Here is a 13,424-nt window from a genome sequence, read left to right as displayed (position 1 = left end):
AAAGAGTAAAAAATCTATTTGTTTAGGAAAATGTGCACAATTTAGTCTGCTGGGCATAGTTATGAATCAGTGCTGGAATATTTGGAGCATTAGTAAGCTCAGTTCAATCCAGGGTAGTGTTTTTAAGGTCTACAGCAAGGTGGAGGGTTAAACAGTCAGCTCAGTCAATACTGACACAGGTTTCAATCTGCAGAAGACGAAAACTGCTGATAGAAAATATTGTACATTTGGTCTAACAAAAACATAATGTTACAAGGCCATCAACAGCCCATTCTTATTTTCAAAGTTAAAATTTCAAAGAAAATTTTTTACCAAAATACATACATATCACCATATACAATCCTGAGATGTGTTTCTTGCGGGCATACACAATAAATACAAAAAACACAATAGAATCAGTGAAAGACCACACCCAACAGGGCAGACAAACAACCAATGTGCAGAATAACCCAACAATCTGCAAATACATAAATAAATAAAAAATATAATAAATAAGTAATAAATATTTACAACGTGCGATGAAGAGTCTTTGAAAGTGAGTCCATAGGTTAAAATCACCTTTAACGCTTACTGATCATACATAACATCTTCCAACAAAACTTCCATCACCTATACCCAGGGTCAAGAATTTGATGTAGTCATACTTGTTTGATATTTCAAAGTACTTGAATTAGGTTGGCATGGCACCTGTTTGACCGGCCTGATGTCAGTGAGAGGAATAAAGAAGTTACGAACGGGTTTCATTTAAAAAACAGGAGGAGAAGAATTGTCTTTAATTACTTTAGTTACAGAAAACGCACTGTTGGATAATGTGAATCTTTGTGTTCTAGAGACAGATGTGGACAAGAGCTACTGAATTTTATGGAGAAGTGACTCAGGAGACCGAAAGTGAGTAATTGAGCAGAATTTCAAAACCGTGAGGGTACATAAAGGATACAATATAAGGGTTATTTTAGGGGTTTAAGAGAATCAAAAATAAAGGACAAAAATCATTGCCAGACTATCCAACAGTAGGTTCAAAAGTTCACAGTAAATTTATTATTGAAGTGCACTCCACTACACATCTATAGCAGTTTGTCAAAGTTTTAGACGTCACGCCGAATTCTCGCAAGCTCCTCAGGAAGTAGAGGTGCTGCTGTGCTTTCTTTATAATGGCACTTACGTACTGAGCCCAGAGCAGGTCCTCTGAAATAATAACACCGAGGAATTTAAAGTTGCTGGCCTTCCCCATCTCTGATCCCCAGTGAGGTCTGGCTCATGGACCTCCCGTTTCCTCCTCCTGGAGTCAGCTCCTTGGCCTTGCTGTCATTGAATAAGAGGTTCAAATCATAAACACAAGAAAGTCTACAGATGCTGGAAATCCAAAACAATGTACAGAAAGTGCTGGAGAAATTGATACTCTTGCTATTATGTTGGAGGCTACCCAAACAGAATATAAGATGTTGTTCCTCTACCCTCATCTTAGCACAAGAGGAGACCATGAACTGACATGTCGGGCAGGAATGGGAATAGCAATTAAAATGTTTGGCCTGCAGGAAGTTTCAATTTTGGCAGGTGGAGCAGAGGTGTTCAGGGTAGTGGTTCCCAATTTACAACGGGTCTCACCCAATATAGAGGAAGCTGCATCGAGAGCACCGCACACAATAGACGACCTCAGCAGATTGACGGGTGAAGTGTTGCATCACCTGGAAGGACTGCTTGGGGCATTGACTGGAGGTGAACGGGCCACCTGCAGGGACGTGCAAGGAGGGAGATTAGTGGGGAGGGACAAATGGACAAAGGAATCCCTACAGAAAGCGGAGGTGGGGATAGGTACAGATATGGTTAGTGGTAGGATCCCTTTGGAATTGGCAGAAGTTATGGAGGATGATGTGTTGAATGCAGAGACTCATGGGGTGGTAGGTAAGGACAAGAGGGACTCTAACTGTTAAGGTGTTGAGAAGATGGACTGAGTGCGGATGTTTGGGAAATGGAGGAGATGCAAGTGAGGACAGCATCAACAGTGGAGGAAGGGAATCCACGTTCTTTGAACAAGAAGGACATATCAGGTGTAAAGGAAATGAAAGCTGCATGCTAGGACCATGCAGCAGAGGCAAGGGAACTGGGAAAAGGGAAAAGGCAGTTTCCGTGGACATAGGGTGGGAAGAGGTGTAGTCAAGACAACTGTGGAAATCAGTAGGTTTATATAAGATGTCAGTTGACAATTTGTCCCTAGAGATGGAGACAAAGAGATCATGAAAAGGGAGGAAGTAAGAGATTGTTGTTGTGGCACCACTCATCCAGATTTTCAGTCTCCCTTCAATATGTTGATTCATCACGACTGTGGTTCAGCCAACGACAGCGGTTTTAATACTTTTAATATGATGGATGAATGGAAAGCTCATTTGCCTATGATTTAAGAATGCAACAGCGGCAATATTAATTAGCATGCAGATTTAGCAATTGGAAAACATCTTAACAGCTGCATCTAGTATTGATATAGCTTTTTTAATACAGTAATACACTTTGCAGGAGCCTTCCAAAACAATATTTCACTGAGCCCCGAAGAAAGATAAAGAGAGTAAACAGTGAACAGAAGAGGAATCAGTGTGTGTTAGAGGAAGGGTTTTAAAAACAGAGAGTTTTAAAGAAGAAAATGCACAGGTTTGGGACAAGGAACCATGAAAGCAGGTTTGTAAAGATATCCTCTATCCTGGGCAGAGATTATTGATCTACTTTCGGCACTGTGTTGATAGTGACCTTAAAATCACCACAAATCCTGACAGACCCATTCTTCTTCACTACTCTGGCCACTGGTATTGCCCGTGGGCTCCACTCAACCTTGAAAAGAATTCCTTTAGCTTCATGCGATCGAGCTTACTGGCTACTTTATCACAGATGATATAAGGAAACCATCAGACCATAAGACATAGGAGCAGAATTAGGCCATCTGGCCTATCGAGTCTGCGTCGCCATTCAATCATGGCTGATCCTTTTTTTCTCCTCTTCAACCCCAGTTCCCGGCCTTCTCCCCATAACCTTTGATACCATGTCCAATCTAGAACCTGTCAATCTTTACCTGAAATACACCTGACCACCTGGCCTCCACAGCTACATGTGGCAACAAATTCCACAAATTCACCACCCTTTGGCTAAAGAAATTTCTCCGCGTCTCTGTTTTGAAAGGCCGCCCCTCTGTCCTCAGGCTGTGCCCTCTTGTCCTATGCTTTCCCACCATGGGAAACATCTTTTCCACATCTACTCTGTCTAGGCCTTTCAACATTCCAAAGGTTTCAAAAAGATCCCCCTCATCCTTCTGAATTCCAGCAAGTACTGACCCAGAGCCATCAAACACTCCTCGTATGTTAACCCTTTCATTCCTGGAATCATCCTTGTCAACCTCCTCTGGACCCTCTCCAATGCCAGCATGTCTTTTCTAAGATGAGGGGCCCAAAACCGTTGACAATACTCAAGGTGAGGCCTCACCAGTGCCTAATAAAGCCTCAGCATTACATCCTTGCTCTTGTACTCTAGACCTCTTCAAATTAATGGGAAGATGGCATTTGCCTTCCTCACCACCAAATCAACCTGCAACGCATGGACTTTGTAAAACTTGGGTGTCATTTTTTAATACTTTCTTGTAAGATTCCACAAACTAAATGATCTCTCAGTGCCCATTACTGAACTGACAACTTTCAGACAATCTCTTCAGTTCAACCACATACACTGAAATGGACACTTCCTTTTGACTCTGCTTATGAAACCAAAAGCATTCTGCAATCAACAACGGTTTTGGGTCTAAATGTTCCTGCATTACTTTCACGATATCAGCAAAGCTCACTTCTGCTGGTTTGTTCGGAGCAGTCAAACTTTTAAACAAAGTGAATGTTCTTAAACCCAATGCACTCAGGAAAACTGATACTCATTTCTCATTGGCTATTTCATTTGCTTCAAAATACTGCTAGATTTTCTCAGAATACATTTTCCAATTATCTCTTGTGCAATTGAACACATCTATCTTTCTGATGTAGCCAGCCATTTCTACAGTTTCTATTTATGATGGTTGTCATCTGGTACTCACTGTTTATGAACCAGTGAATTTGACTATTTTCTGCCTTGTTTTGAAACTCGACTGTTTCTCGCAGTGCTTTTTAAAAACTCAAATGTTTTGCTGTGCATTTATTTATCTTGAACTTTAACAGGTAGGTAGTCGTCTCGGGTTCGTTTAAAACTTTCTTGTTGCCACTGCTATGTTTTGTAATTCCAAAACATAAAAGTAATTGAAAGGAAAACATAGAGCCAAGAAGAACTCATGTACATTCTTAGTTTTGCTTTTAGTGAGATGTGCACATCTGATGTGGTGGTGTGGTGATGTACATTATGCTATTCACGTGATTTACATATAACCTGTAATAAATTATTTAAATGAACAAGAATGCTTAATCAAAAGATGTATTTACAATATTACTCAAATATGACTGAAATATTAAATACACAACACTGGGGTGTATATGAAGTCCGAACTGGATAACTAAGACCGTTAGGGTTGATGGCTAGAGGAGTTTCCAGTGACAGGGGTGCAGTGAGTGAAGCTGTGGTGGGTGGAGGCTAAAAGACAATAGAAAGACTTGAAAGGGCTAGGAGAAAAGTCAGTGGAGGGGGGTCATCTGAGAGAGTTTTGCCAAGGCCAAGTACAGAGGAAGCAGAGGTATCTGTGAGGGTTTCAGTAAAAACTAAATCGAATCAGAATGGAACAAATCTCTGATGTGGAAATAGACAATAAAAATAGATCACATGTGTAGTCAAAAACTCAGCTTAGAAACACATCAAGAAATTAAATGTTGAGGATTTGATTTATTCTAAATATTAATTAAGTCTCCCACATTTAAGGCAAAATTTGTGTCCATTTAAATCAAAGTTGAATGCACATACTTCCAGCATTAACATGACAATTTCATTCCCACCAGGCTGAAAATGGGTAGTTAGTGAGATGAAGATCATAAGGATGATTCTACTCGACTAGATTTAGGCATTTGAATATAAATGCTCCTGGGGCAGCACACTACCGTAACGGCTAGTGTAACACTTTACAGAGCCAGAATCCCAGGTTCAATAAACCCAGAGTTTATTTGTTCTCCCTGTGTCCACGCGTGTTTCCTGTGAATGTCCCAGTTTCTTCCAAAGACATACGAGTTAGTTTGTTAATAGGTCACATGGGTGTAATTGAGTAGCGTGGGTTTATTGGGCCAGCAGGGCCTGTTACCGTGAAACGTACATCTCTGAATAATAATAAAAAGAGATATTGTATGCTCAGATCCAGTGAAAGCTCAGGCTACAGAAAGTGGGGGATACAGCTCAGTCCATCACCCGTCAACTACAAAAAGCACTATCCAGTCCATGGCCTCTTCCTGCTACTACCATCGGGCAGGAGGTCCCAACACACCATGTCCAGGAACTGTTATTACCCGAAAACCATCAGGCTCCTGAACCAGCATGGATAATTTCACTCATACCAACTCCGAACCAGCTACAGACTTACGTTCAAGGACTCTTTATAACTCAGGTTCTCAGTATTATTTTATTTGCAGTTTGTCTTCTTGTGCAAATTGATTGTCGCTGGTCTGCTTATGTATAAAATTTTGTAAAATTCTATTGTATCTTTTTTCCTGTAACTGAACTGTTCCCACAACCAATGGGTTCACTTTCAAGGGCTCTTCATCTCAGTTCCTCAATATTTATTGTTTATTTATTTATTTTTATTCCTTTTTTTTCTTTTGTATTTGCACAGTTTGTTTTATTTTTGCACTTTTTACGTTAGCAGTGGAACCTTTCCCAGGGTGTTACAGTCGCTTGCCCATCCTGTTGAGTGTGACTTTTCACTGATTCGATTACGTATCTTGGATTGACTGTATTAGCATGCCCGCAAGAAAACATATCTCGGGGATGTATATGGTGATATATATGTACTTTGATAACAAATTTACTTTGAACTTCGGACTGAAATGCATGTAAGGAAATGAATCTCATGGTAGTATACAGTAATATAGTACATGTCTTTTGATAATAAAGTTACTGTGAACTTTATTATCAAAATGTAACTTCTGTTCAGTGTTCACTCTCCCCAGGCAGCCAGTGCTCCTAGTGCAGCTAACACAGAGGCTATCTTGATCCTTGATCCTTGATCCATCCGTGAATGAAGAGGGAAAGAATTTCACTAGGTTTGAAGGCAATGTACATGGCAAAGAAAGAGGAAACAATTTTCATCTTCACAATTAAATATCCGCTGACAGCTCAGAGAAAAGGTAGTGTATTGTATTTCGCAACATGATGGATTTCCTCTATAACTGTGGTGGAATAAGATTGCACTAGAGAGGTAATTAGGCTGATCAGGATCTGGATGAAGTGATAAATACTTCTTCAACTGCTTATGCAGATTCTGTATTTATTACTTATTCCTACGTACCCTGAGGAAATTAAATCTCAAGTGCATTTTGTGAAACTGAAGTTGTACATGAGGGACATTAGTAAACAAGTTGGATTTTACAATAACCTGACAGTTTTCATCATTTTATCTCTGTGTTATAAATCAGAGTTATAAGGAAAGATTTAATAGCTTAGGACTTTATTCCTTGGAATGTAGAAGATTGAGAGAAGATTTGATGGAGGTATACAAAATTATAAGGGGTATAGATAGGGTAAATGCAAGCTGGTTTTTTCCATTGAGGTTAGGTGAGGTGACAAATGGAGGTCATGGGTTAAAGGTAAAAGGTGAAAAGTTTTAGGGGAACGTGAGAGGAAACTCCTTCACTCAGAGGATGGTGAGAGTGTGGAACAAGCTGTCAGTGCAAGTGGTGCATGTGAGATTGATTTCAACATTTAAGAGAAGTTTGGATAGGTACATGGATGGTACATAGGAGAGGTATGGAGGTACAGCTCGATGGGACTAGGCAGTTTAAATGGTTTGGCAAGGGCAAAGAGCCTGTTTCTGTGCTGTACTTTTCTATGACTCTATGTAAAAGAAAATGTTCTGCTGACTGTGTGTATGTCAGTAAGGAAGTCCTTATTGAAATTAGCACAAGCACCAACCACAACTCCAACCAAGAAGGCACACACAAAATGCTGGAGGAACTCAGCAGGCAGTCAGCATTTAGGGAAAAGAGTAAACAGTCGATGTCTTGAGCCAAGACCCTTTATCATTTTCTCATGTTTGTAATACCACTATTAATGCGAAGTCTCTTTGAGGGATGTCTACCCTGAAGAAGTTTAAATTTTCCTTTCAATGGGAGTTCAGTGAAACCCTCTCCCACTGCTCCCTCTCTGTGTCCTGATGAAGGGTCTCGCCCTGTTTACTCTTTTTCATAGCTGCTGCCTGACTTCAGCAGTTTGTGTGGGTTGATCTGGACTTCCAGCATCTGCAGATCTTCTGGTGTTTGAGGTCCAACCAAGAAGCTTTTCAGATCATGGACTCTGCAAGGTTTGGAAGGGTGTGCTTTTTAAAGACTGGAGATATTGGCGAGATATCCCATTTTGCTCACAAATACTACCTGCTTTGACAGAGATCAGAATCAAGTGTAATATCACTGGCATATGTCATGAAATTAGCTATTTTGTGGCAGCAGTACATTGCAATACATAATAATAAAAACTATAAATTACAATTAGAAGTATATAATGAAAAATTTAATTATGTAGTGCAAAAAGATGGAAAAAATTGTGAGGTAGTGTTCATGGGTTTATGGTTCATTCAGAAATCTGATGGTGGAGGGGAAGAAGCTGTTCCTGAAACATTGAATGTATCTCCTGCTCAATGATGGACAGCATGTCCTGGGTGGTGAGGATCTGTAGTGATGGGTGCCACCATCACCTTTTGAAGGTGTTCTGTATGCTAGGTAGGCTAGTGCCCAAAGTTCAAAGTTAATTGATTATCAAAGTTCATTTATCTCACCATATGCAATCTTGGGATTCATTTTCTTGCGGGTATATTCAATAAATCCAATGACCACAACAGCATCAATGAAAGACAGCACCAACAATGTGGATGAACAGTGTGCAAAAGACAACAAATTGTACAAATACAAAAAGAAACAAATAATAATAATTAATAAATAAGCAATAAATATTGAGAACATGAGGTGAAGAGTCCTTGAAAGTGAGTCCACAGATTGTGGGAACAATTCAATAATGGGGCAAGTGAAGTTGAGTGAGGTTATCCTCTCTGGTTCAAGAGCCTTATGGTTGAGGGGTAATAACTGTTCCTGAACCTGGTGGCTTGGGTCCTGAGGCTCCTGTACCATCTTCCTGATGGCAGCAGCAAGAAGAGAGCATGAACTGGGTGGAGGAGGTCCATGATGATTGTCATAGTCCTAGTCATAGTCATAGTCATACTTTATTAATCCCGAGGGAAATTGGTTTTCGTTACAGTTGCTCCATAAATAGTAATAGAACCATAAATAGTTAAATGGTAATATGTAAATTATGCCAGTAAATTATGGAATAAGACCAAGACCAGCCTATTGGCTCAGGATGTCTGACCCTCCAAGGGAGGAGCTGTTAAGTTTGATGGCCACAGGCAGGAATGACTTCCTATGATGCTCAGTGCAGCATCTCGGTGGAATGAGTCTCTGGCTGTATGTACTCCTGTGCCCACCCAGTACATTATGTAGTGGATGGGAGACATTGACCAAGATGGCATGCAACTTGGACAGCATCCTCTTTTCAGACTCCACCATGAGAGAATCCAGTTCCATCCCCACAACATCACTGGCCTTACGAATGAGTTTGTTGATTCTGTTGGTGTCTGCCACCCTCAGCCTGCTGCCCCAACACACAACAGCAAACATGATCGCACAGACCACCACAGACTCGTAGAACATCCTCAGCATCGTCCGGCAGATGTTAAAGGACCTCCGTCTCCTCAGGAAATAGAGGTGGCTCTGACCCTTCTTGTAGACAGCCTCAGTGTTCTTTGACCAGTCCAGTTTATTGTCAGTTTGTATCCCCAGGTATTTGTAATCCTCCACCATGTCCACACTGATCCCCTGGATGGAAACAGGGGTCACCGGTACCTTAGCTCTCCTCAGGTCTACCACCAGCTCCTTAGTCTTCACATTAAGCTGCAGATAATTCTGCTCACACCATGTAACAAAGTTTCCTACCGTAGCCCTGTATTCAGCCTCATCTCCCTTGCTGATGCATCCAACTATGGCAGAGTCATCCGAAAACTTCTGAAGATGACAAGACTCTGTGCAGTAGTTGAAGTCCGAGGTGTAAATGGTGAAGAGGAAGGGAGACAAGACAGTCCCCTGTGGAGCCCCAGTGCTGCTGTTCACTCTGTCGGACACACAGTGTTGCAAGCACACGTACTGTGGTCTGCCAGTCAGGTAATCAAGAATCCATGACACCAGGGAAGCATCCACCTGCATCGCTGTCAGCTTCTCCCCCAGCAGAGCAGGGCGGATGGTGTTGAATGCACTGGAGAAGTCAAAAAACATGACCCTCACAGTGCTCACTGGCTCGTCCAGGTGGGCGTAGACACGGTTCAGCAGGTAGACGATGGCATCCTCAACTCCTAGTCGGGGCTGGTAGGCGAACTGGAGGGGATCTAAGTGTGGCCTGACCATAGGCCGGAGCAGCTCCAGAACAAGTCTGTCCAGGGTCTTCGTGATGTGGGAGGTCAATGCCACCAGTCTGTAGTCATTGAGGCCGCTGGGGCGCGGCATCTTCGGCACAGGGACAAGGCAGGACGTCTTCCACAGTACAGGAACCCTCCGGAGCCTCAGCCTCAGGTTGAATACATGGCGAAGTACTCCACATAGCTGAGGGGCACAGGCTTTGAGCACCCTGGTACTGACACCATCCGGTCCTGCAGCCTTGCTTGGGTTGAAATGTTTCACCTGTCTTCTCACCTGTAGAGCTGTGAAGCCCACCATGGTGGTTTCATGTGGGGAAGGGGTATAGTCATGAGAGCAGGGTGGGGGACTGTGAGGAGGGGTAGGAGGGGAGAGTGGAATATGTGTTGGTTGGGGGCCGACAACAGATGGCTCATGTGTGGGATGGGCAGGGGCCACACTTCAAATCTGTTAAAGAACAGGTTAAGTACTTTGGCCCTGTCCACACTGCCTTCAGCTCCTCTGTTGCTAGTTTGCCGAAACCCAGTGATGGTCCTCATCCCCCTCCAGACCTCTCTCATGTTGTTCTGCTGGAGTTTCCACTCAATACTGCTGTTTCCACTGATACTGCTTTCCTGCAACAATGCTTCATGTAGGTGCACTCAGTGGTGGAGAGGGCTTTACTCTGATGGTCTGGGCTATACCCACTACTTTAAGTAGGATTTTCCTTTCAAGGGCATTGGTATTTCCATACCAGGCTGTGATGCAGCCAGTCAATATACTCTCTACCACATATCAGCAGAAGTTTGTCAAAGTTTTAGATGTCATGCTATATCGTCGCAAATTTCCAGGAAAGTAGGGGTGCTGCCATGCTTTCTGCAAAATTGCACTTAGGTGCAGGGCCCAGGACAGATCCTCTGAAATGGTAACATCAAGGAATTTACAGTAGACGGAGCTCTCCATTCCCAGTGCTCACATGCTTCTGTGACAAACCCAATCATGGTTTCAACGTCTGACCACCAACCACATAACTTTTTGACTAGAGCGCATAGCCCATAAAATCCAAAGAAACCAGCATGTCATAAAAATCACACCGGCACACATGGCCTGATTGGTGTGTTGGAACCATAGTTCCACTCTCTGGAAGACTGCTGTAGAGAGAATCTCAAGAACTGTGAAGCCCTGTAAGCAGTGTAACTTTGCCAACATGCTGGCTAAGTACTTGCACTGTCCATTTTGTGTGTATCTGCTGAGAGCGAGGAGGCAGAAAACAGAAGGAAGCTGAGGGGAACTAAAAAGGTGCAAAAAGATTAGAAAGAGGAAGAAGCAAAATAAACTGAGCCCAAGACAAACCCAGTGACCTCCCAGACCTCAGTACAAAACGCTGGAAGAACTCAGCAGGTCAGGCAGCATCTAGGCAGAGAATTGAACAGTCAATGTTTTGAGTTGAGACCCTTTATCAGAACTAGGGTGTCAGTCCAAAATGCTGACTATTTGCTTCCTTCCACTGATGCTCTCTGACCCGCTGAGTTCCTCCAGCGTTTGGTGTGGGTTGTTCAAGATTTCAGCATCTGCAGAATCTTTTGTGTTTCAGTACCAATAACGACCAATTGTACTACCATTACTAAAAATTATTTCCCTTTCACCCTTCCTATCTCTTTTGCCAAACTGCACTTGAGTATAATGCCAACATTTTTAAAAATCAACAATATTTATAGAATCATAAATAAACACCCTGGGAATATCAGTTCATCACACAATATATTCTCATTGTGTCTTGGTTCCTCGGGATTTTCCTGCTCTTGCACAGGATGAGGGGAATTGGGAATGGAGAAAGTGGTTTGGGCATCAGAATTGACCATTGCCCAATAATGTACATGGCACTGCTGACAGCCACAGTCTCACTGACATCTGCTGTAATGATGAGGACCTTCTCCTGACGTTATGACAAGGAGGTGCTGCCATACCAGTCTCTTGCCAGTTATTCATTACCAACTGTAGTTGTAATAATGTTTACATCTGCAACACTAAACAATTTAAAAGAGAATGAGACCTGTTATGCAATAATTAAGGCTTAATGAAGTTAAGAATTCACCTCCCTGAATGTTCACTACAGTGTTTAGTGAGTGATTAATGGACTCTATTAGCATGGTCAATGCAGTAATTCATGGATTTCAGAACCAATTATAGCATTAGGTTCCAATGCAATCTATGGAGGAGCAGGGAACTCAGGAAACATGATTAGTGACTAAGCTGATACATGAGCTTGCTATCTTATTTGTGGTATATGTACCTTGTGCCGTGAGTGACCCCCCCAGTCACCCAGGATATGCCCTCTCATTGCTACCATCAGGGAGGAGTTCGGGAGCCTGAAGACACACACTCAGTGATTCAGGAACAGCTCCTTCCCCTCTGCCATCAGCTTTCTGAATGGACATTGAACTCATGAACACTGCCTCACTACCTTTTATCTCTTTTTGCACCACCGATTTAATTTAACTTTGTAAAATATATGTATATACTTACTGTAATTTACAGTTTTTATTATTATGTATTACTTTGTACTGCTGTGACATGACAAGTTTCACAACATATGCCTGATTCTGACTCTGACTATTGGTACTGTGTTTCACTCCTTGGCCCTGCAGGAATGCTGTTTCATTTGGCTGTATTCACGTATGGTCGAATGACAATTAAACTTGGACATGAAGTTGTTGAAGCTGCTTGTCTCATCAAGTCTGTATTAGCTCTTTCAGGATCCATTCCAATTGGAATCATTTGCACCACTACCTCCCTCTCCCCCCCCCCCCCATCGCTCTGCTCTTTCCTCATGTCACTGCAATTTTTCTACTGCGTAACACTTAATTTCCTTTTGAAGGAAACAAGTTGAAAATGTCAGACAGTGAATTTCAACTTCTATTTATTCCATTGGTTTCTTTGTGTAGTCTCTATGTCTTGTATCAATTACACTAAATACTTGTCCATTCACTATTCAGCCATCCGTCTCCGGAAGCAGTTTTACAGAACTATTTGATTTTAAACATCTTCATTAAATCTTCTCAAAACCTTCTCTACTCTAAGGGGACAATTTCTAATCCTCTGGTCTGAAACTTTCAGTCATTCCATTCTGCACCTTCTGGAAAGCTGTTCTACAAAACAGCCATGGTAGCAAAGCATTTAGTGTGACACTATTACAACCCAGGGTGTCAAAGTTTGGAGATCGTTCCCGGTGTCCTCTGTAAGGAGTCTGTAAATCCTACTTGTGGAATGCAAGGGTTTTCTCCAGGTGCTCTGGTTTCCTCCCACAGCCCAAAGATGTACCAGTGAGTAGGTTACTTGGTCATTGTAAGTTTTCCCACGATTAGGTTAGGGTTAAATCAGAGTTGTCGGTGGTTGCTGGGTGGTGTGGCTCGAAGGGCTGGAAGGGACAACGCTGAGATCTAAATAAATAAGTAAGTAAGTAAGTAAGTAAGTGATGCTCAGAGTTCAAATAATACTCCAGCTCATGCGAAACATGTCTTCTTTATATGCTTTGTAAAATGTACTCAATTTAAATAGCCCAGGATTTCAGTACTTAGATCTACTGTACCGTGCAGAAGTCTTAGGCATATTTATATAGCTAGGGTGCCTAAGACCTTTGCATAGTACTGTAATAATTTTATGTATTGCACTGTACTGCTGCTGCAAAAGAAAACAAATTTCATGACATAGGAGTGATAATAAACCTGATTCTGATATGGGTCTCCTTTGTGGACTGAGAGTGGGAAGGGGGCAGGGAGAGGGGAATCATGGTTGGGAAAAGGGGAAGGGAGAGGGGAGGGAGCAGGAAGCACCAGA

The sequence above is a fragment of the Mobula birostris genome, chromosome 21 (assembly GCF_030028105.1).
Source record: "Mobula birostris isolate sMobBir1 chromosome 21, sMobBir1.hap1, whole genome shotgun sequence".
Taxonomy (NCBI): domain Eukaryota; kingdom Metazoa; phylum Chordata; class Chondrichthyes; order Myliobatiformes; family Myliobatidae; genus Mobula; species Mobula birostris.
Note: the sequence above shows the minus strand (reverse complement) of the source record.